Genomic DNA, 23,225 nt, shown 5'->3' with positions numbered 1-23,225 from the left:
GGGAGGGAGAGAGACGATCCAAGCGGGCTCTGCACTGTCAGTGAGGAGCCCACCGCGGGGCTCAGGCTCAAAAACCGTGAGATCGTGACCCGAGCCGAAATCAAGAGTGGGACGCTTACCCGACACAACCACCCAGGCACCCCAGTTCTTGCCCTTTCTAAGGCTGCCTCTTCCTTTTTTGAGGTAACCCATATCCTTCCAGGAACTTCTTTTTTTTTTTTTTTTTTTTTTTGTGCTTAAGCTCACTGGACCCAGTGTCTGTGGGTTTCAACCAAAGTTCCCTGACTAATACAGCCACCCAGGAAATATGCCAAGAGTGGCAGGTGGGCACGTCTTCCGTGAACGGAAGACTCCCACCTTGTTCACAGCCCCTGCCTTGAACCCTTCGACCTTGAAGAGGGTTTGGGGCACGGGCCCTTTGTGAAGCAGTCAATCCCGAAGTAGGAAAATTCATTCCCAGCCATCAACTCACATTCAGCCAGCGCCAGTGCTGGGCTGGGCGCTGTGTTGGCATGGAAGACGTACTCTTCACCCTTGGAGGGTGAATTGAATTCTCACCAGGGACCACAGTTCATCAAAATGAGCTCGCCGTGAAAGCTCCCTTAGGTGTGTATTCTACCCGGGAAAGAAATGTCCATCTAAGGTAGGTCTCAATTCCTTCCTCTGCAGAGGGCTTGTACAGCACTTGGTTTCCACTGAAGGATGGTTCCGTGCTCCCGCATGCCCCAGGAATAAGGGAGAAGGAATAGTTTCATCTTTTAAGGCAGACAAGGTATCTCATAAACGCGTGCCAATCCGCGAACTCACCAGTCACTGCTGAATCAAGAGACCCCATCAACAATAGGTCAGTGATTTCAAATCCATTTTCCAAACACAAACAGATGAGTCTGAACGACGTAGACGACACTCCGGAAGAGGTCACTGGGGGTTATATATATTTTTATTGCTGCCAAGTAATATCAGGGGAAAAAAAATCGAACTTTTCACACATAGGAGCCTGGGCCTTGTGAGTAGTTGTTTTTAAACTCCGGCATCTTTATTTCTTTATTTTGGAAACAGAACTTTCTCACGCCTCCCCCCCCCCACGCGCCCCCCCCCTTCCACTTGCCTTTGGAAGTCCTCCCCTGGAGCCTTCGATCTATCTGATCTAGGAGTCAGGGAAGAGACCCACGACCCAGAGCTAAGCCAGTCACTGTGTCGGGTCCCCTGGCAACAGTGGTTCATCAAGGGTGAGCATATGACCAACCAGAATGATTCTCAGGACTTAACCTGGAAGCTCCTGGCTCTTTTCTTCTGGGTTGAACCTGGAGGAAGAGGCTGGAGGGACCGCAGGGCCCTTGCCACCCAGAGCCCCGGAAGGAGGCAAACACGGCCGATGACGGCACCACGGCCCGGGAGAAACTGAGCCTCATATTGAGTCCAGAATCTAGTCATGCCTGAAGCCAGCGCGGCTCTTAGATGTTTTGTTTGGGGAGCCAACAAAACTCTCTTCTTGCTGAAACAAGCTCAGTTTGCATCGTCTGTCACTCACTACTGAAGAGAGAGGAGTCCTCACTAACACCCGAGGGTGGCAGAGCGCCAAAGTATGGAGGCCTCAGTTTCCCCATTGGATCTAATGAGCTTCAGCACCGTCTTCCAGCAGCCCCGTCCTGGTTCTCTGGTTCTGGGTGATTCTTCACTGCCTGTGTTGCTGAGTGTGTGAGTTTGGTGCGGACTGCCCGGTTTCAAACCTCCATGTCACCACCAGTAGCTGTGACTATGGGCAAGTGACGTAAGCCCTCTGTGTCTCAGTTTTCTTACCTGTGACATGGAAATGAAGTCAGTAGACCCTCATAAAACTGTTGGGAGATGTGAAGGTGTTAAAATCTGCAGCGTGATCAGAATAGTGGCACAGCGAAAGCGCCTTCCCGGCGGCGACTGTCCTTACTGTTTATGTCGTAATTTATGGTGACGATGCCTGTCCAGACATCTCCCTCCTTCTCGGTGGTTGTCACCATTCCCAGGCTCCTTGCTGTCTTGGTTAGGGCTCCACCTTTTATTCCTTTTCGCAGTCTTTGCTGCTCTGTGTCCCAGCACTAGGGGATTTCTCTTTCCAAGCTCACAGGTATCTAACGCGAGAAGTCAACTCAGCAAATACGTTCATGGGGTTCCCCTTTGGACAGGAGGTGAGTAAAAGTTTCTGTCCATCCCACTTCAGTTTATAAATCTCTTTAATGAGTAAGATTTTTTTTTTGTAATGTATATTAATTTTTTTTGGCTACTCAGAATCCACTGCCCTACCCCTTGGTGACCAGCTCGCTGGGAACCGCTCCCCCACCACCTTACTCTCACCTAAACGGCTTAACCAGCCTTCCGGGTTCCGTGGAGTGAGATCATCGCGGCTTTCCTTTCCCGGCAACTGTGATTGGCTCAGGGACGGGCATGTGACACCGTCAGGGCCAATGAGATGCAACGAGACTGTTGCAGTGGCTTCTGGGAATGCTGTACACTTTTGTCCCTCTTGCGGCCATGACAGGAGAGTCTAAAAGTGGACCCGAGAGAGGAGGGAGGAGCTCAGAGATCAGGAGACACTAGGCAGGACCTGGTGACGTCATCTGAACCTCTGGATCCAACTGTGCCCGAGACTAACGACTCCTTGCCCTTCGTAGGTATCTGATGTCATACATTCCTTTAATTCAAAGCTATTGAACCCAGGTTTCGTATGCAACCAAGAGTCCTGATAAAATCGTTGAGCTTTACGACGTTTGCATTTAAAGAGGAGCATTTAGTGTCTCAGTCTAGAAGAATCAGATAGGATCGCAGACACATGGCAGTCCAGGGAGGAAGGGGATGGTTTGTGGAGGGTCTCGGATATTACGCAGGAAAGCTGGTGACTCTCAGTGTCTAGATTCAGCTGGTTCTGCGAGAAGAGTCATCAAGTTATCAGTTGTCCCCCTTCATTCCTCCAGAAGGTGCCCTTTAAGACAGCATGCAAATAGCTTGGGATGGCTTTGATTAGTCCAACAGTGGAGAGGCATTCAAAGCCAGAACCTTTGGAAGATGACGATGCATGCTTAAAGCGTCACCCAGGTGGCACCGACATCATTCAGGTCTTTGATGCTGGGATGGGGTGGTCTGGTTTCCCTCAACTTCTTCAAAATGGTGGATCCCCGATCGGCCAAGACCCCAGACCGATGGGGAAACATTTATATGCTGGTGGGAAGATAACTTTCTAGGCACAAAGTGAGAATTTCAGTTATTTTACCACCATTGATCCAGAAAATCATGGTCTAAAATAGAGATTTTTTTTTTTTTAATGTGCAAATGAGATGCATGGTTGACTTCAAGGGGCAAAGGTTCCCACCGGCCTTCGGGGCTGGCCATTCGTCAAGTGAACTGGCCGACACGGGATGGTGTCTGTGTCTGTGTGCGCTCTCGTGGAATAGCAGGTCATGTCCTTTTGACTCACTAATCAGTTTCCCCGAGTTTTCTGGGCTAATGAATCACTTTCTCTGGTTTCCATTAGCCGCACATGGTGTTTCTGTTGGAAAGACCTTCATGTTTACATTCTTATTTAATAGAGAGCTTTGATGGACACCAGGCCTGCTTATTGATGAGAGCCTCCGACCCTGGGTCAGAGCAGGAAATGGGATTTTCAAGAAATGTCACAAAGGTCATAGAAGGCAGGAATAAAGAAGTGATCCCAGACACAGCGCTGAAAGATCTATGAGAAGTAGCAAAACCCGGGTGTGTGTGTGGGGGGGATGGGGGGGGTGTTGTATCAGTCAGAGCTCTCCAGACAAATAGAACTGATGGGAGATTGTGTGTGTGTGTGTGTGTGTGTGTAGTTTATTGTAAGGTATTGACTCACATGGTTATGGAGGCTGAGAAGTCCCATGATCTCCAAGCTGGAGACCCAGGAAAGCCAGAGGTGTAGGTCCAGTCTGAGTCCAAAAGCCAAAAGAACCAGGGAAGCTCATGGTGCAAGTTCTAACCCATGTTCCCACTCAGACCATCATCAGACAAAGCAGATTTTCCCTGCTTCCTACCTTTTTGGTTCCAATCAGGCCAGGTGATGCCCACCCACGTTAGGAAACAATCTGTCTTCCTGGGTCCACCAATTCGAATGCTAATCTCATCTAGAAACTCCCTCCAGAGACACACCCAGAAATAACATTTAATTAGATATCAGGACACTCCGTGACCCAGTCAAGTTGACACGTGAAATCAACCATCACGGCAGCGGATTCCTGGGTCCTTCCTGAAGGCAAAGCAGGGGAGAGAATGTTTGCACGTTTTGCGTTTGTAAAATGTATTCCCCAAAGGCAGCAGCGCAAGTCTGACTTGGCTAGAAGGCTGCAGGTTTTGGAGAGGAAGACGCAGTTGCAAGGATTAGCTGGATACAGAGTAACTGCCTCCCAGAGTTAACACGGGAAGCTCCAGCTCTTTGCGGGTGACTCTGGGCGATACCAGGACGGGTGAGGTTCCGCTACAGTGGCAAACAAGACCCACAGGGCAGCGGCTGACAAGAGGGAACGGTTCCTTCGCGCCAAGGGCGCATTCCCACCTCGGGGTCAGCTGGTCCGCACACCGCGACCCTGACTGGCCCTCAAAACCACCACACCTTATGACGGGCGCCGATGTGTAGCCGGTGAGGCCTGAATCCCTCTCTCGTGCTGCTGCCCGAGCAGGCAGGTGGATCCAGGCCTCTTAGCCGCTGCGCGAGGCCAGCCCGCCCACCGCTTGGGTCCTCGATGCCACAAAGACCCCGGCTGCCCTCTCGTCCGCTTTGTAACATTTTCACGAATTAACACAAGTGTAGATTCTTTGTGAAAGGTTAGCCCTAGGAGAAGGCAGTGCCTCATCATGGGAGGAAGGAAAACTTGAGAAGAAGAGAGGTTAAAGGAGTTCTGTTCTCAGCAAGCCGCTCTTCTGGGAAAAAATTAGAGGGCCAAATGCAAAGGACAGACATGACAAAGTTGTGTAAACGACAGAGTAGTGTAAATGTTGATATTTTGCAATAAAACGGTTACATTCTCCTTTTAAGTGTCCTTTTAAATCCTCTCCAAAAACGTGCTGGGTTTTCTGAACCATTAGCAATATGTCTCATTCCCTTTTCTCCTTGAAAGATCTCTTCCACTTCTCCCTGATGCTTCTCTCCTATTTCAGTGTATTTGTATCCTGTCGCTTAGTTTACTTCTAAATTAAGCATGTTTAAAACGTCCCCTGGGTTGAGTTATTGTCGGAATTATTTGTAATGCCCAACTGATCCAAGCAACATAAATGTATAGTAAATTTGGATAAATAATTATTAAACATCAAACACCACTTTATTGGCACTGCACGGCCTGTGAGGTGGATGGAGGGAATCAGGGGGTCTTACTTAAAGGGCACCCAGACCCCGGTATTGCAAGCTGCCCCCTTGTTACATATGGGGGAGGTTTGCACATCTTCAGGCAAGGCACTGTGGAAGGATTGGGATGGGTGAAGATCCTCCCTCTTCTTTTTAAAAAAATTTTTTTTAACATTTACTTATATTTGAGAGAGAGAGAGAGAGAGAGAGAGAGAGAGAGAGTAAGAGGGGGAGGGGCAGAGAGAGAGGGAGACACAGAATCCAAAGCAAGCTCCAGGCTCTGAGCTGTCAACACAGAGCCCGACACGGGGCTCGAACCCATACACCATGAGACCATGACCTGAGCCCAAGTCGGACCCTCAACTGACTGAGCCACCCAGGCACCCCTACCTCGTCTTCTAAGCTGGGAAAAGGGCAACTGTGAAGGAGAGACGAGAAAGGAGACCAATGGGAGTGTTCTCAGGTAGGTCAACAGAGGGAACACTAACCTGTGTAGTTTGAGAGTCTGTGTCCCTGTACTCTCGGGCAATGTGCCCCTGGGAGAAAGCTGGCTTTGATTAAAAAATGGTCTGTTCCCTGACTTGCTGGCCTGGCTTCCCTCTCTCTGCTCACACAGGAATAGCAAAAATTGGGGGGAAAGCACCGGACTCCTTCTGCAGTATTTCTCACACTGCCGTTCGTCCCTCACGACCACGCGAGGAGGTTCCCAGAGCAGAAACATCTCTACCACGATGCCGCCATAGAATGGAAGATGAGATATAGTTTTGTTGGCTCGTGGGCGCCCCACACCTTCCTTCGGTTCCCCATCCTTTCCCTCCAAGACCCCACCTCCCTGTCACTTCCCTCTTCCTCCCCTGGTCCCCTACTCTCCCTTCCCCCAGCTCCCGTCTCTCTCCTCTGTCCTGTTCTCTCCTCCAGCCTTCTCTCTCCTGGAAATCATCATCACAGGACCAAGGCTTGGATATTGTTTGCATAAAACCATTACGAAGAGGGCGAGAGTGACATTTCTTTACGGGCTTGGGTCCAAGCCTGTGACAAACAGAGGTGATCTCAGGGAAAACAAATTGTTAACGTGATCTGGAAATTTCACTGCGGGCACCTCATATTTGCATAGAGGAGCCAAACAGAGCAGGGTCGAGGCGGATGAATTCCGTTCCCAAAACACTACAATGAAAAGGCGACTGCAAATTAGGTTTGAAATGGACATCCCTGTCCTCCGAGATTTCGCAGTGACAAATGGATTAGTCCCCAAGTGGAACACAAGCTACTTTGCTTTCATAGGAGCGAGGAAGACTAATAAAGCCGCGTCTCTATGCAGCCCCAGTCAACCAGCTTCGTCAACCTCTGTTAAATAGCCCGACGCTTCTCCGCCGAGCTTCTTAATTAAGTCGCAATAAGACTTTGCCCTTAAGAAATCCTTACAAGCTTGGATCCTTGAGTTTATTTATTAATATTTAATATTCTTTCATTTAAAATGAAAAATGCTTAATTATCTTATTGTTATTTATTATTTTTAAATTAATAGTGGTTCCAAGGAATGGCTTGGAAAGGAACCCTTTAGAGCCCTCAATAACATCCGTCAAAGTGCCCTCAATGCCGTCCCACGTAATATAATGCCAAGCGTATATATACGAAGTCAAGCAAGGTCATTGTTAGGAAACGTTTTCCCAGGATTTACGCGGGACACACACTCCATGTGGCCGGCGTGACGCCGCAAACAGCCTCCAGCCGTATCCCAAGCTCCCGCCCCTCGCCTGTAGCTGCACATCGGTCAGGAACGTCTGGGTTCTGCTTCAGTGACAAATAACCCCCAAAATGCTGTTTTAAAATATCCGGATTTGTTTTTCTTTCTCATGTAATATCAACTGCCTGTCCAGAGTCCCGGACTCAGCCATCCAGGGGCCTTCCGTCTCGCAGGGTGGGCCTTGCAGCATCGAATGTCACCATCCCAGCTCAGGGCAGAGCCCCGGGGCTCCTGCACCTGCCAGAAATGCTTCAGTGAAGCGACGACATGACGTCTCTTCCATTCACAGCAATTGTCTAGGGCAGGTCCTATGGCCCCACCGAGCTTCAAAGGGACGGGAAGAGGCTTTTCTCTACATTTCCCCAAGGATGGGGGCTCCAGGTCTCTGTCGTTCCCCCTTCCACAAAGATCTGCTGCCTCCAAGACCCTTCTGGGAACAAAATTTCGGAGCCACAAACGCTTCTCACAATACGGACCAAACGTTTCGCAAAGAAACAATTTTCTTTTTTCCTTTACGTAGGGCAGGTCCCGTGCCCTTGGACCTGGAACAGTGCCTGGCAATTAACTGGCGTATATAAAGACCTACTGTGGGAATTAATGAATACATGACAGGCCGAGCGAGGGGAGGAGGGCTTGGTAAGGCCTCTCGCGCTGCAGCCGCACTCCTCGTGGACACAGAGCTCTGCAAAGCGCCATCAGGGGAACACAGACGAGACGGTCCGGCCGCGTCCCTGCCGGCGGCGCTGGTGCGTGAAGGCGCATGCGTGCTGTGCGGACACCTGCAGGCGGGGGAGGGCGGAGCAGAGAGAAGCACCAAGCAACCACCGGGAGTTAGGAACCCAGGAAAAGGTTGAGCTTCCTATTAGGGAGGTAGAAAGAAGGAAGGGTCTGGCTGGCTATCTGTTGCGGAAAGCCGGATCACACAAATGTAACTGTGTGCAAAATATGAGAGACCTGGAAACCAGCGAGGAAAGCGAGTTGGCTTTGTCACTAATTAACGATCGTGAGTAACTTCTGCATCAGCTCGCGCGGACAAGAATAACACGAACAACACAACCATGCACAGGATTCTACACTTGGCAAAGCACTTTATTCTTGTTGTTGTTGCTGTTGTTTGTTTTTATTTTTTAAAACCGATGGTAGGTTTTATGGCAGTTTTAATATATTATTTATTTTTTGAGAGAGTAAGCGGGGGGAGGGGCAGAGAGAAAGGGGACAGAGGATCCGAAGGCTGACAGCAGAGAGCCCCGCCCGGGGCTTGAACCCACAAACTGTGAGATCGTGACCTGAGCCAAGTTGGGCACTGAACTGACTGAGCCACTGAGGTGCCCTGCAAAGCACTTTAATATACATGTATATTAATATACATGTATGCATGTATATATATAAATATATATATATACACACACACACATATGTGTATTTTTTTCTCTCTGAAAAATAAACATTTTAAAAAAATTATAAAAAAATATGGAATTCATTCTATTAACATTCCACCGGACAAAGTTCCAGGCACAGTCTGAATACCTTACAGCTATTTACTTTAATCCTCGCTGCAAGACTATCCTCTTTTGACAGTGAGGAAACTGAGGCAGGGAAATGAAGTATTTTGCTCAAGCTTATACAGTTAGTGGCAGAACTCGTATCTGTATTTTGCACCCAGGTATAAGGCTCTGGAGGCCACACACCGAACTCCGCATCCTGCAGCCTGAAGAAAATGAAATAAAACTCTTCCGGCGATGCCAGGGGCTGGGATTCATCGTTTACCCAGGACGGTAGGGTTGGAATTTCTCAGAGGGAAGGCTCTGTCTTTGGAGGTTGTGGAGGGGAAAATACCTGAGCTTTGTCTTGGTCTGATCTCATCCCGTAGCATGAAGACGTGTTGTACCATATTTTTATTCTTTTACTTATTTATTCTCCCATGAACAAAATTTATTGAGCATTTACTATGTGCCGGGGGATGTTCAAAGCTTTAAAAACATTTTTTTAAACATTTATTTATTACTGAGAGACAGACACAGAGCATGAACAGGGGAGGGGCCGAGAGAGAGAGAGAGACACAGAATCCGAAGCGGGCTCCAGGCTCCGAGCTGTCAGCACAGAGCCCAACGTGGGGCTCGAACTCACAAACTATGAGATTATGACCTGAGCCGAAGTCAGACGCTTAACTGACTGAGCCACCCAGGCGCCCCATCCCTGGGGTCTCTTTATAAGGGTGCTAATCCCATTCAAGGGCTCCTCCTTCAAGACCTAGTCATGTCCCAAAAGGCCCCCCTTCCTACTGCCATCACCTTAGGGCTTAGGCTTCAACACAGGAATTTCAGGAGGGTGCAAGCATTTAGTTCACAGGACAACTTTCATAGCAACTCTTCCTGCTCGGTGAGGACCAGGGTTAGAATCTTCCCATTTTATAGGTGGTGCACAGAGGAAACTGAGGCACAGAGAGGCGAACTCACTGGGGACACCTCTGGGGCCCCTTTTGGATGAGGCCACCTCACTCCAGAGCCCTCACTCTTACCACCACACTCCGCTCCGGGTCAGATGTCACGACCTGCATGCAGACATCTCTAACAGAGTTCATGGCTTCCTCGGGGACCCCTGGGAATCCCTCATTCTGGTCAAACGGTTCTGTAATTTTTATTTGCACATTTATCTCCCCAGTAGACTGGGGGCCCCTGAGAAGAGAGACTGGCTGTGCTCAGAACTTCCCTGATGTCTGCGCTCGAGGGGATGGCCCAGTGGACGACGGAGCGCCTGACTGGGGGCACTTCTGTGAGGGTCTCAGGCACTTCCTGGGGGCTAGCCACTGTGCGTGTTCATATGCTCCTCTGAGAGACCCAGAGGGAGGTGGACAGACGCAGACAGAGGAAGATAGTCATGGAGAGGTGCAGGGAGAGATGGGGAGACCATAGATATGGGAGAGGCGCAAAGAAACCCCAAAAGAGGGCATAAAGGGAGAGAGGAAGGACAGAGGAGGAGCCCCCAAAACAATTTGAGCCCCCAGGGCAGGGGCACCCCCAGCAAGGTGCTGACCCACCCCTTCCTGCCTGTGTCCCCTCCCCCACTCTGTGCAGGCCACGTGTCACCTTGCCAGTGGCTGCACATCCACATTCACTCCTACCTCAGGGCCTTTGCACAGCAGTTCCCTCCCCCTGGCATGCTCTTCTCTCTGGCCCGGCTCTCTTTCTCATCACCTGGGTCTCTCACACATACTCCAGAATGCTTCCTAAAGTAGCTCCCGCTCTGCCCAGTCACACTCACTGTTGTGTCTTGCAAAGCACGTAATACCATCTGACATCTTATTTATTTGTTTACTTTCCATGTTCTGTCTCCCTCATGTGTACATGGGCTTGATGGATGATAGCCGGCCGCCTCCGTTTGCCTAGGATTGTAACCCTTGTGCTTAAAACGGTGCTTGTCATAGAAACTCGGTGGCTGGAAGGAACCTGAAGTCTGGAGGAAGGGAAAAAGAAAGGCAGTAGGAATGGAAGGAGGGAGGGAGGGATGAATAACAAAGGAAGGAAGGGAGACCCCCTACACCTGCTGCTCCCTGTGCTGCCCTACGCTGTAGACCATGTGCACAGACAGATGCAAATCCTGTTCAGGAAGCAGGATGCAAAGTCATGCCCTCTCTGGTCTCTCTGTGTCATAAGGGTCAAGGTCTCCCTCGGTCAAGGCCTGAGGGCTCTGCTGAACCCTGGCTCCTAGCAGCTCTGCTCAAGAAGAGTGTAGGGGACTGGACTGTGTCCACACCCTCCCCCCACCCCCACCTCATATGTTGAAATCCTAACCTCTAAGACTGTGTTTGACACGGGGCTTTTAGGAGATAATTAAGGTTCAATGAGGCCATAAGGGTGGGGCCACAATCCGATGGGGCTTGTGTCCTTGTAAGAAGAGGAGGAGACACCAGGAAGTTGCACACACAGAGGAGAGGCCATGTGAGGGCACAGAGAGGAGGCGGCCATCTACAAGCCAGGAAGGGAGGTCTCACCAGTAAACCAACCCTGCTGGCACCTTGATCTTGGACTTCAGCCTCTAGAACTGAGAGAAAACAAAAATTCCTTTGTTTAAACTCCTAGTCTGTTATGGTAGTCCAAGCAGACGAAGACAAGGACGCTCTTCTGGAAGGAACGTCCCACGTCTGCGGCAGGCAGGGGCCCTGGAAAGAGCAGTTCAAGGCCTCCCTGAGGTCTATCACGTGGCAGAGAGAGCACAGAACACTTCTCAATGATAGGAGCGAGGGGGACGCACATTAAAAATGCAAGACTCCAAGTTGATGTCCCCTTAGATGAAGGAGACAGAATCGCGTGTCCCTTGGAAGGAAAGAAGGGTATATCTTTGCTCTGCTTTCTTTGTTTTGAGGCTTGGAATAGCAACACTCCATCTCCTGGCTGGGAAACCCGGCCCTTTACTCTGCCAGGCTGTTTCTTTTCTCTGACATGGGGATACTCATTTGGCAATGGATTGTTGGGGCTTTCAAATGAAATAATGTAAATAAGGGGACTTTGTGAGGTGGAATTCATTCATTCATTCATTCACTCATTCATTCATTCACCCATACCCTCAGTGGGTTTACTGAAGGCTTACTGTGCCAAACCCTGCTGAACGTCCCTGAGGTATAGACAGTAATAAGACATATAGAGGTTAAAGGTACATGGCTGGAACCAGACTGCCTGGGGTCAACCCTGGCTCTGTCACCTACCTCCTAACTATGGGAAAGTTAAGGATAATAATATTACCTTACTCAAAGGACTATTGTCAAGTTTAAGTGAGTTGATATTTGTAAAGCATTTAGGATAGGGGCCTGGCCCAGAGTAACTACTGTAAGAGCCTTTGATAACAACAACAATAACAAAATACTTTTGAAATGAACAACGAGGAAATTGACTTACAGTAAGTATTTCTATCTAAGGAGTCACGGCTGCCTATTGTATCTTAAAAAAAAAGAAAACTGGAGGAGTTAAAAGAATAGAACAATGAGCATCAGTATAACCTTTTAGAAAGATTTGCAACCAAATTTCTGTAAATGTAAAATCGAGTTTTAACCCTTAGCCATTAACCGCTAAGAACACCCAGAACTCCAGAATGCTTTAGTTCGTGCGGGTTAATGTCTCAATTTATTAGCCCCAATCTCTGTGGCTTAAAGCAACACCTTTATTTCTTGCTCAAATCCAGGGCAGTGGGCAAGCCCGTTTCACAATATTCTCCCTGATAGGTGTGATGGCAGTTTCTCTCCCGACTAGAATTCAGAAGAGGGAAGGAAGCTTGAGAAACAAACACTGAATCTTAAAGACAAAGTGACACATACGTCACTGGCCAGAGTCCGCCAGTGGCCACCCCCGACTTCACCAGGAGGAAGCAGTTCAATTCTCCCAAACGCCTGACTTCCCCACTTCCGCCTGACTGTGGCCAAGTCGCTTACTTTTCACTGTGTCTCAGTTTCCTTGTTTGTTTGTATGAAGACAGACCCATGACTTTGTTCGTGACGTTGTTAAGAGGATTAAATGTGACAATGAACAACAAAAAATGTTAGATGGTTGATGTCATCTACGCTGAGAACATAGAAGATGTTATTTGTGTGTGTTGCGTCCATTAACTGCAAACCTTCCATTCATTCCATAATTATGTGCGCGCCCGCGCGCGCGCGCACACACACACACACACACACACACACACACACACACAAAATACAGCTGGAGACCCGGAGTCGGAGCCGTGACGAACAAAGGAGAGTGAGTTGGGGTGGAAAAGAGGGCGCGCAGGCCATTCCTAGGGACTGGGGGCCGAGGAAGGGTGGAGAAAGGGAGGCGTCTCGGCGGAAGCCGCGTCCCGGATGCAGAGGCTCAGGGAGGGGGCAGAAGTCCTGAGAATTGACGTCCGGGGTCCAAAGGCCACGAGGAGCCAAGGAGCGCAAGGGCTCTGGGCCGACTCTGGAGGCCAATCACCTAGACGGATGTGAACCAGGTCCTTGAGCCTGAGCTCGCTCTGGGGACCGCGGCTTTGCTTGTGTCAGGCCATGTGACCCAAGTTTGGCCAATCAGACCTTCTCACCACGGTGATTGGCTCAAGAATAGCATGTGACTACAGTCAGAGCCAATCAGAACTAACCCTGGGCCTTCGTGGGAGGAACAGGTTCATTTGCTGAGGGACCTGAGGTTGGAAGGCTGTGAAACTCAGACTGCCAGGTCCCCAAGGGGAGGTCATCTCCCTAAGGGTGAAGTCAAAGAAAAACACGCTGGAATGGAGAGAAAAAGAGAGTCAAAGTCCCTGGTTTTAGATATGCCCACCGCCCATCGCTGGCCTTTGGCGTGAGCCACAAATTCCTTTACTTTGGACAAACCAGATAGACGTGGGTTTTCTGTCACTTGCAACCAAAATCTCTCCTGGAAGATAGGATGCACCTCTTTGGAGGTTACTGCTACGTTTCTTTGCAACGAATGTTCTCCACTCTGCAGAGACACTTGCCAGATGTTTTTGACCTAACTAGACTAAATTATATTGCATTCTCAAAAATCACATTTCCATTCAGCTTTCCCCCAAGAAATCCAGTGTTAATTTATTCGTAAAGAACACACATCTCCGGAAGAGACTCTCCAACCTCTGATACCAATTTTCCTCTTGGTCATTGGCTCTGAGTCATTAATGTCACGTACGGCTTCATGCCCATACAGGCTACCCAGTAATCTCCTTGGGGCCAGTCATCATGTGGTCGGTTTTGATGACAAAAATAACTGTTGAGACCCTAAAATTTGTTTACTCTGAATGTATTAAGGTGGTAGTTATCACATCGGTACTATATCACCCCTTAAATTACCTTGAAAACAAAATCAATAGTTTATTTAAACACAGTCAAGAAAAGAAAAAACGCTCCCAAGGAATCTGTGTTAGTTTTCCTGGGAAGGCAAAATGTACAGAAGCTAAGAGTAAACAAGATATGTGGTGACTTCAAGGAATAAACCAACCCCCAGGTTATGATAATTTCTTGGCTCCTTCTTACAAATTAGTTCAACAGACCTTTGCAAAGCCTGGACTTTCTGACCGAGTGATTAGAATAAAAGCACTGTTGACCTAACAGTTGGGCAGTGTGGATACTGATGCTATTTCTTTTTCTTTTTTTTTAATGTCTGTTTATTTTTGAGAGAGAGAGAGAGCGCATGTGAGCAAGGGAGGTGCAGACAGAGAGAGGGGGACAGAGGATCGGAAGCGGGCTCCGTGCTGACAGCAGAGAGGCTGAGGCGGGGCTCAAACTCACCAACCGTGAGATCATGACCTGAGCCAGCTGGATGCTTAACCGACTGAACCACCCAGGCGCCCCTACTGATGCTATTTCTTTTACTAAACACTTGAGATCATTCATACATTGAGCTTATCAGTGCCCCAGATCAGACTCCAGGAGCAATGTGTGAGCTAATTCAGATACCACCACCTGAACTGCTTTTATTTATTTAAAAAACAAATTCTTTAAATTTGAAATTTCTCAGGTTTGCCACCCCCAAGTCACAGCTCTTCTGCCTTGGGTGAAATTGTCAGTTCTCCAAGGGATGGCACCCTCAGCGTTCTTGCTGCATAGACTCCAAGATGGCTGACTTGCTTGCTCTTCCTTCCATAGAGTCTGCGAGCTCCCAACACCCTTTACTAAATTCCTTTCCCACTTAAGTAGCTGGAGTGGGGGTTGGTTTATTCCTTCAAGTCACTGCATATCTTTTTTTTTTTTTAATGTTTACTTATTTTTGAGACAGAGAGAGACAGAGCATGAACAGGGGAGGGACAGAGAGAGGAGCCACAGAATCTGAAGCAGGCTCCAGGCTCCGAGCTGTCAGCACAGAGCCTGACGCGGGGCTCGAACTCACGGACCGCGAGATCATGACCTGAGCCGAGGTCGGACGCTTAACCGACTGAGCCACCCAGGTGCCCCAAGTCACTGCATATCTTGTTTACTCGTAGCTTCTGTGGATTCCAGTGCTAGCAACAGAGAGCCCAGACAGATGTGCTCGTTACGATGTTCCATTTTAAGGGCTCACCCTTTCCAGGTCTGAACGGCTGGAAGTATAGCCACCACCCAAGTGTCTGACATGCAGGAGACATTCCTGCTGGCCTTCCCAGGGCAGCTGACAAACTAACCGAGCAGAAAATGTACTCATTTATATTTTTTAAAAACAGTTTTCTTGAGGTTGCAATTGATATACAAAAAATGCACCTGTTATATGTGTACAATTTGATGAGTCTGTACTTATGAAAACGTCTGTGAAACCATCAGCACAATCCACGTAATAGATCTATCCACCAGCCCCCAAAGTTCCTTGGGTCCCCTTCTTTTTCCTTTGTGGTAAGGACACCTAACATGAGATCCGCTCTCCTAACACATTTTTAAGTGCATAATACAGTATTGTTGGCTGGAGGCAGAAAACATTTAATTTTTTGCTTCAAAATACAAGAACTGCATCATAAATCAATGGAAAGCCGCCTACGAACATGTGTTCACAAATTCTAAAAGTTATAACCACCCGTGTTTATACGAGACAGAAATACGTTTTTATCTTGTTGAAGGTACTGTCCATCGCGGGGAAACGCATAGCGGAGTGACATCTCAGATCTCATCTCAGCAGGTGCCGCTGAGCCAGAGCCTTGGGGAGATTCAAAGTGTAGGAGGTGGTGCGAGGATCCGCTCTGATCGGAAGCGTGGTGAGAAGCCCACGCCTGGGCAGTGGACCGGGCGCGTTAAGGACTGTACGAGATGTGAGAGGTTGGAGAAAGGTGGGCACTCGGGGACTGGCTGGAACAGGAGGGATAGGGAGCTGGGCCCCGAGACTCCGAATGAGGGGAGGGGCACAGAGAGAGCAGGCTTCTCCTCCACAGCTTAGAAAGGGGCGTCGGCCTTCTATCCAAGAATCAAACCACACCAGGGTGAGATTCTCCGAGGAAATCAGTGCAGAGGAAAGCTTGCCCAGTTCAGATTTCGTGACACACATATCTAGACTACCTAGCACACGGTCAGCTCTCAACAGTTATTCGCTGATTGAAATAAAAGAAGGAATGATAGGGGAGTCTGGGTGGCTCCTTCGGTGAAGCGTCCGACTTCAGCTCAGGTCATGATCTCAGGATTCGTGGATTCGAGCCCCGCGTCGGGCTCTGTGCTGACAGCTCGGAGCCCGGAGCCTGCTTCGGATTCTGTGTCTCCCTCTCTCTCTCTGCCCCTCCCCTGCTCATGCTCTGTCTCTCTCTGTCTTTCACAAATAAATAAATGTTTAAAAAAAAAATTTTTTTTTAAAAGAAGGAATGATTCCATGGAAAAGAGCCAGAGAGACAAAAGAGGAACGGCATGGCCTAGTGGCCGAGAACAGGTGCCTGAGTCCTAGCGTGTATGTCTTCAGATCTGTGCATCCCAGACCAATGGCTAGAAATAAAGTTCAACAAATACAGACGAGTCACGTTGTTACTGCCACTGCTGTTGTCGTGGGTGCGGCGTTCACGGGAGGATCTGATTGCAAATGGAAGGATCCAGGATACATAAGCCGATTGTCTCTTTCCAAACTTCCTCCATTTCCTCTGCGTCCGCAGGCGCAGCTGAACCCTCCTTCAAATCCCGGGCTAGTCTCCGTTCCTCTGGGACATCTCCCTGATCCCCAGCAATCTGTCCTCCCCTTTGTCACCTCGTCACCAGGCACTGGATGCAGCTGTCCTGTGACATCCTGGACGACTTGACTTATTTCCCTCCTTGGATCCCCGCACGCGATGGGCAAACCAGACCCTGCAAGATACCTGGCCCCTGCCTAACTGTGCAGACTCGTCCTTGTATCTCCTCCGACTTCAAACATCACAGCCATAGTCTCACAGTTTTAAGCTTTCAGCTAAATTTTTTAACCTAGGTTTACGTATGTATTTGGATGTCATTCTAGAACTTACATATAATGTTAAAATAGAAGTATGTATTATATATTACTAAAATAGAATATGTATTTATTTCACCTATAAATAAAAATTGGGGGAGCCTGGGGAGCTCAGTCAGTTACGCGTCCAACTCTTGGTTCTGGCTCAGGTCATGATCTCACAGTTCGTGGGGTCAAGCCCCACGTGGGGCTCTGTGCTGTCAGAGCAGAGCCTGCTTGGGATTCTCTCTCTCTCTCTCTCTCTCCCTCTCTCTCTGCTCCTTCCCCACTCACTCTTTCTCTCAAAATAAAGAAATAAACTTAAAAAATGTATATATGCTTTACATATAAGAAGTATAATAAGTAAAATTAATATACGGCTGTAATATTTGGCATGTTGTAAATATTAATATTTTAAAAGGAAACAGTAATGTCACTTTCAAAGTATGTGCAACTGAAGCTCCATGCCATTGTGGATTTGAAAGAAAAGCATGTACGAGCTTCGTTTTAATTGCCAGAAATTCTGCATTGTTCTTTTTACTCACTGAAGTTCACTCCCCTGGCAGATATTTGGTCCTAATGTATTTGTATTCGTAGAAGCCTTTTATTAATGACTATTATACATCACTGACTGCAACAAAAATAGTCTCATGATTTGAAATTTAAATTTTAAACATTTTCGTTCACTACAAGTCTTTAAATTTTAAAGTAAGTTATTTTTAATTCAATTATCATTATTGTTCTCAGTAGAACACGATTGATCAAAACAGGATAAATATGTCATAGCTCATGATAAAGAATGATAAATCCTAGGGCGCCTGGGTGGCTCAGTCGGTTAAGTGTGCGACTTCGGCTCAGGTCATGATCTCGAGGTCGGTGAGTTCGAGCCCCGCATCAGGCTCTGTGCTGACAGCTCAGAGCCTGGAGCCTGCTTCAGATCTGTGTCTCCCTCACTCTCTCTGCCCCTCCCCTGCTCACGCTCTGTCTCTGTCTCTCAAAAATAAATAAATGTTTAACAAAAATTTAAAAAAAAGTAAAATCCTTGGCAATATGCTTCTCTTAACATGATAGGCGGGACTATTTTTTCCGGTCAACGTATTTATGAATGAATATTGCTATTTTAAAGAGACAGGGGCCTGCATGAATCTTATTCACATCATTTTGTTTTTGTGGATGTCGGCACCGAAACACCGTGCACGCAAAAACACAGGAATACAAGGGCTTCTGTCATATGCTGCCCCATCGCTCGCGCTCCTGTCTTTACGTGCCAGAAATTCCACAGTGCTTTTTGATAATCCGTGAGCTGACACTGGTACTAGGTTCTTCTTCAACTTCAGTGACAGCAAAGACTTGAAAACATTCTGACTAGCTGAAGGGTGTGGTTTCTTGGTCAAAGACAGAGGTGGTACCCACTTATCAGCGACATTTGTGCTCTGAACACCGAGGTGAATATTTCTTCTTTTAAACGTTTATGTATTTATTTTTGAGGGGCGGGGCTGAGGGGCAGAGAGAGAACCCCAAGCAGACTCCACACTGCCCTTGCGGAGCCTGATGCGGGGCTCAAACCCACAAAGCACGAGATCATGACCTGAGCCGAAGTTGGATGCTTGACCCACTAAGCCCACCCAGGTGCCTCAAAGAGCCATTTTTAAAGTATTTTTTAAATGCTTATTTATTTTGAGAGAGAGGGAGAGAGCACGAACATGAGAGCAGGGAAGAGGCAGAGAGAGAAATAGAATCCCAAGCAGGCTTCGCGTTGTCAGCACAGAGCCTGACTCGGGGCTCAGACTCACGAGTCGTGAGATCATGACCTGAGCCAAAACCAAGAGTCGGCCGCTTAACCGACTGAGCCACCCAGGCGCCCCTGGCCTACGTTTTAGGTAGTGGAGGAAGGACCTGGGTGAAGGAAGAGATGGCAAATAGGACACATGTCGGTGGAGGTCTGGAAATGGATTCTCATAAAACATCCGTGCCTATGGACCCTTAGCACATCTTCATGTCCCCCCAGGAGTCTGGTTTGATAAAGGCCCGTCCAGTGCTTGAGCATCCGTCTGTAGCCCCTCCGCTGTAGAATGGTAATGACACAGTTGGGAGCCAAATAGACATTGAAGAAGGCTGGTAAGTGCTTTTTCACAAACGCCATATGACGCGGGCAAATCGCCTACAGCCCTGATGTGTGTCCAGCACCTTCCGTCCTTCGCGGCTGCCCAAACACAGCCACCACTGGCCTCACCTGCAGGGGAAGTGAATGTCTTCCCTTGAGCTGATGTATGTGACGGGGGCTGGCTTCACAAAGCCAGGACCCCGAGATTGTCTGCTGCGTCTGGCATCCATCATCCCTGATGGGGAGCCTGCCTGGTTTCTCCACCAGGCTGTCTGCAGTGCTGATTTAGACATTCCAGACGACCCCCCCAAGAGTGCTTTATTGCAGCAGCGGACCCCGGAGCTACAATAACATGCAAAGAGATAGGGGTCCCCGGGCCAGGCCGGCAGCTGTTGTTTAGGTGGGAACCGATGTTAACATGTGTGCAGGATCCACCTGCTGAAGAGGGGAGCGATGATCTCACATCCCCCATCCCAGAGTTGGCTAGAAGCCCCCCCGGGGCCCTCGCCCATTGTTCTTGGTGCCACTGGAACTTGAGGCCACTGGCACGTGGCTGTGGGCTGTGTGTGCATTAGCTGCCACTGTGATTTTGCCCTTAGGGAGGGTATTTCGGATTCTGGCATGTAGGCGTGTGGGTACATATCATAAGCATGTTTAGGGCCATGGCTCATGTGACGGTCCAGATAGTTGTCCACAAAACACTCATTCTCTCCCCTTCCCGCTGTGAGCGGACAGTGCTTCACACCCCCTTGAGGTGGCTTTGACTCTGTGACTTCCTTTGACCAATGGCACGTCAGTGCAAGTGACAAGAGCCGAGGGGTCAGATGTGCTCCTGCCCTTAACCTTGCTCTTGCCCTTGGGAAGCAGCCGTGAGAAGAGCGTGCTCCTTCAGATCGGGCTGGGAAGGACCCGCGTGGAGCCCACCCGAGCCCCAGCCCGCGTCAAGCCGAGATCAGCCAAGATCAGCCGAGATCAGCCGAGATCAGCCGAGATCAGTCGAGATCAGACGAGATCAGCCGAGATCAGTCGAGATCAGTCGAGATCAGCCGAGATCAGCCGAGATCAGTTGAGATCAGCCGAGATCAGCCAAGATCAGCCCAACTGTGGTGGCCCCACAGGCCTGCGAGTGTGGGGACAAACCACTTTTTGTAAACCGCTGAGCTGGGCTGGCGACAATTGACAACTGACTTGAGTTTGCCGATTCTGCTCTGCTGAACCCAAGGGAACATGTTTCCAAAATATTTCTCTACCCACAGTCGGGTTTCATTCTTCCCGACATGTATTTATGGATGTGCTTGTTTCCTCTGCAAACCTGTGGATCACCCTCCGTCTCGAGCGCCGGTTCTCCCGCTCTGCTCGGCTTCATGTGGTTCTCCGGGGCCAGGCTGGGGTGGGGTGAGCGGAAAGGAATCCTGCTCCTGCCTGGACAGGCTCAGAGGAGCCTCCCTCCCCTGCATGAAATCAGAGGCTGTTGGGGGGAGAGGGAAGGTGATGCTCGCCTTCTCCCCCCCCCCCCCCGAGGGGAACAGGTGTTCTCACCTCTTGCCTGGGTTAATTGGCTCAGCCACTCTGTGGTTGGCCTTGTGTCTGTTTTCAGAAAAAGAAACTGAGGCAATAACTCACCCAGTGACTGGCACAGGGCAGGAGCCTTAAGTGGTAATTACTATTACACAAGTCCCCATGATTAGGGAAGTTGAAAGGCCTGACCTTAAAGACTGAACTCTTGAACGTCTGTGCAGAAGAGAGTGGCCACAGCAGGCCTGACGGTGCCCTCTGAAAGGCCTGCAGAGAGGGTTGGCCCTTGGCTGGTGTCTGGGAACTGGGATTTGGGGAGGGTTCCCAACACCCTGACTGATAAGAAAGGCTCACGGGGCCGAAAGTGTTTATACAAAACAATATGGTTTATGCTGAACACCTGCTTTCCTTCTGGGAGTCTGGGATTTTGGCACATGCTCGGCAGAGGCTGCTACATGATGTGACTCGAGTAAAGGTCCCAGGCACCGAGTCTCTGACGAGTGTCCCTGGTGGTGACGTTTCGCACGTGTTGTCATAACGCGTCGCGGGAGGAACTCAGGGAGTCTTGTGGGACTCCGGTGGGAGAGACCCTTGGAGGCCTGCTCTTGGTTTCCTCCAGCCTTCACCCCTTCTGCCTTCTCCCTCTGCTGAGATACTATAATAAACCATCGCCATGAATACAACTATACGTGGAGTCCTGCAAACCCTGTCTCAGCGGACGTGAGGTCTTGGGAACCCCCGACACAGCATCCCTTCTCTTTTCTTGACTCTAAGCTGTTGCTGTGGATGCTTCCTCCCACCCACAACACCGCCCTCGACTTTTAGGACCAGCTTACTGACCCACAGGACTCTGTCCAAATCTCACCTTGACCAAGAGTTCTGTTTTTTTGTCTTTTTTTTTTTTTATGATTCTTGAGATTCTCTGGCATCTACTTTCAGAACCACCCATCAGACACCGTGTCTTAAACGATCACGGTTCCCTCCCTAAGAACTGTCTGAGTTTTGAGTTTTGTGACATGTGTCACTTGATCGCCGCTGTTAGCCTAGAAACCAAGATACAATGATATAAAACGAATGTTTTGACATTGGTTTTGCCTGGTCCTCAATGCTCCGTGTTCACGGAAAGAAGACGTTTGAAGATAGAGTCTTAATAGATACCAAATTATTACCTAACTTCACAATATTTTGACAGCTTCTCATAGACACAGCTATAGCAAAATATCTCTGAGTGATAGTGCCTCAACTGGAATTAGCTCTAGGACTGTGAATCCTATTTTTAAATGTGATGAGAATTTTACTCCCTGATAGTTTTAACTCTTTAATCCAGTCGTCAAAAATTGATTAAGTGCCCAAGTGCCAGTGACTGTGAATACTGTGGAAATTCAGTCTCTGCCTTGGAAAGACATGGGTCCTACGTTTGGTAGTTTTTGTAGGTATTTTTAACGCCTATCCAGTGTCTAACTGCCCATGTCCCTTCCACACGGTATCCTCAGGGGGTGCTCACCCTTCTTCCGGGTACCCCACGTCTCTCAGGGAAACTGACCTCAGGCCCAGTGATAGCAGTGGGACCCTCATGTTCCAGAAAACTAGCATGATTCCACCCTTTTGGCCACATGATTGTTTCCGAGAAACCGGGTGTAAGCTGATGGGCATATAATACTTTCCTGGATACAGGTTGGCCCAGCCAGTGCAGAACTCCTATTTTCCTTGGAACCCCCTCTGAATGTAGAAGGGTTGGTGATTCGAATCGTGGAACCATTTTGGGAAGCCAGGCTGAGGAGGTGAAGAGGGGCCCGCCACAGAAAATGAGAGAGAAAGCGTAGAGGGATCTTAATCAAGCCACTCCTGATGTCTGAATCTCTGGACTTAATTGCTTACATGAACAACAAATCATTTGAAATAATTAAGTATGATGCATTAGCCCTTTTGATGTTTGCATTTAAAATTAACTTAAGTGATTTAACTCCGTGGCATCTATCTACCCACTTATCCTTTCTCCCATAGTTTACATTCTGGTTTTCCTTTGGGAAGATCACCCCTCCTGTATTCCCAGACGCAAGCCTTGGGTGGGACTGATACCATGCTCAGTTACGTAGGGAAGCTTATGTAAGCTTCCATCAAGCAGCACATTCTCCCCATTCTGGCTTTGATGATTGGCTTAGGAATAGACGTATAACCCACTTGGGCTAGCAAAAGGATAAAAAACTCAAGACCTAGGCAGTAGAAACTATGAGACCCCCTTTTCCCCCGCTAGTTTGCGTCATATGGAGAACTGTATTCTGGACACCCAGGAATTATTGTATTGCTACCAGACAAGAGCCCAGAACGGCCAGAAGATAGAGTCCAAAGATAAAGTCAACATTATAGAAAGCAGAGATGAACAAGAGAAATGGAATCACTTAAGATCCTGGATTAGACCTGCCATGAAGCATATGCTACCTCTGGACTTTCCTGTTATGGGCACCAACCCATGTCAAACCAAATGACAACAAAGCCAGACTCTGGGATGAATGAAACGAGGCACTGGAGCTGGAGAGGTTCACATCCTGTGGTGCAGGTGGCAAACATACATGGGACCGTGACGTAAGGACAGTTGTAATAAACACATTAAATGAATGAATGAATCATTATTCTTTTTAAGTTTATTTATTTCAAGAGAGACAG

At 48.7% G+C, this 23,225-nt stretch overlaps 1 long non-coding RNA gene across 1 annotated transcript; it reads left to right on the top strand.

Annotated features, from left to right (window-relative positions):
* The first annotated feature begins 1,115 nt into the window (after positions 1-1,115).
* LOC123384290 lies at positions 1,116-12,618 on the top strand. Its single transcript, XR_006595127.1, has 3 exons — positions 1,116-2,644; positions 8,740-8,851; positions 12,292-12,618. It is a non-coding gene; the product is annotated as an uncharacterized LOC123384290 (long non-coding RNA).
* The last annotated feature ends 10,607 nt before the right edge of the window (positions 12,619-23,225 follow it).

The sequence above is a fragment of the Felis catus genome, chromosome A3 (genome assembly GCF_018350175.1).
Source record: "Felis catus isolate Fca126 chromosome A3, F.catus_Fca126_mat1.0, whole genome shotgun sequence".
NCBI lineage: Eukaryota > Metazoa > Chordata > Mammalia > Carnivora > Felidae > Felis > Felis catus.
The sequence above is the reverse complement of the archived record's forward strand: the minus strand, read 5'-3'. Positions and strand labels throughout refer to the sequence as shown.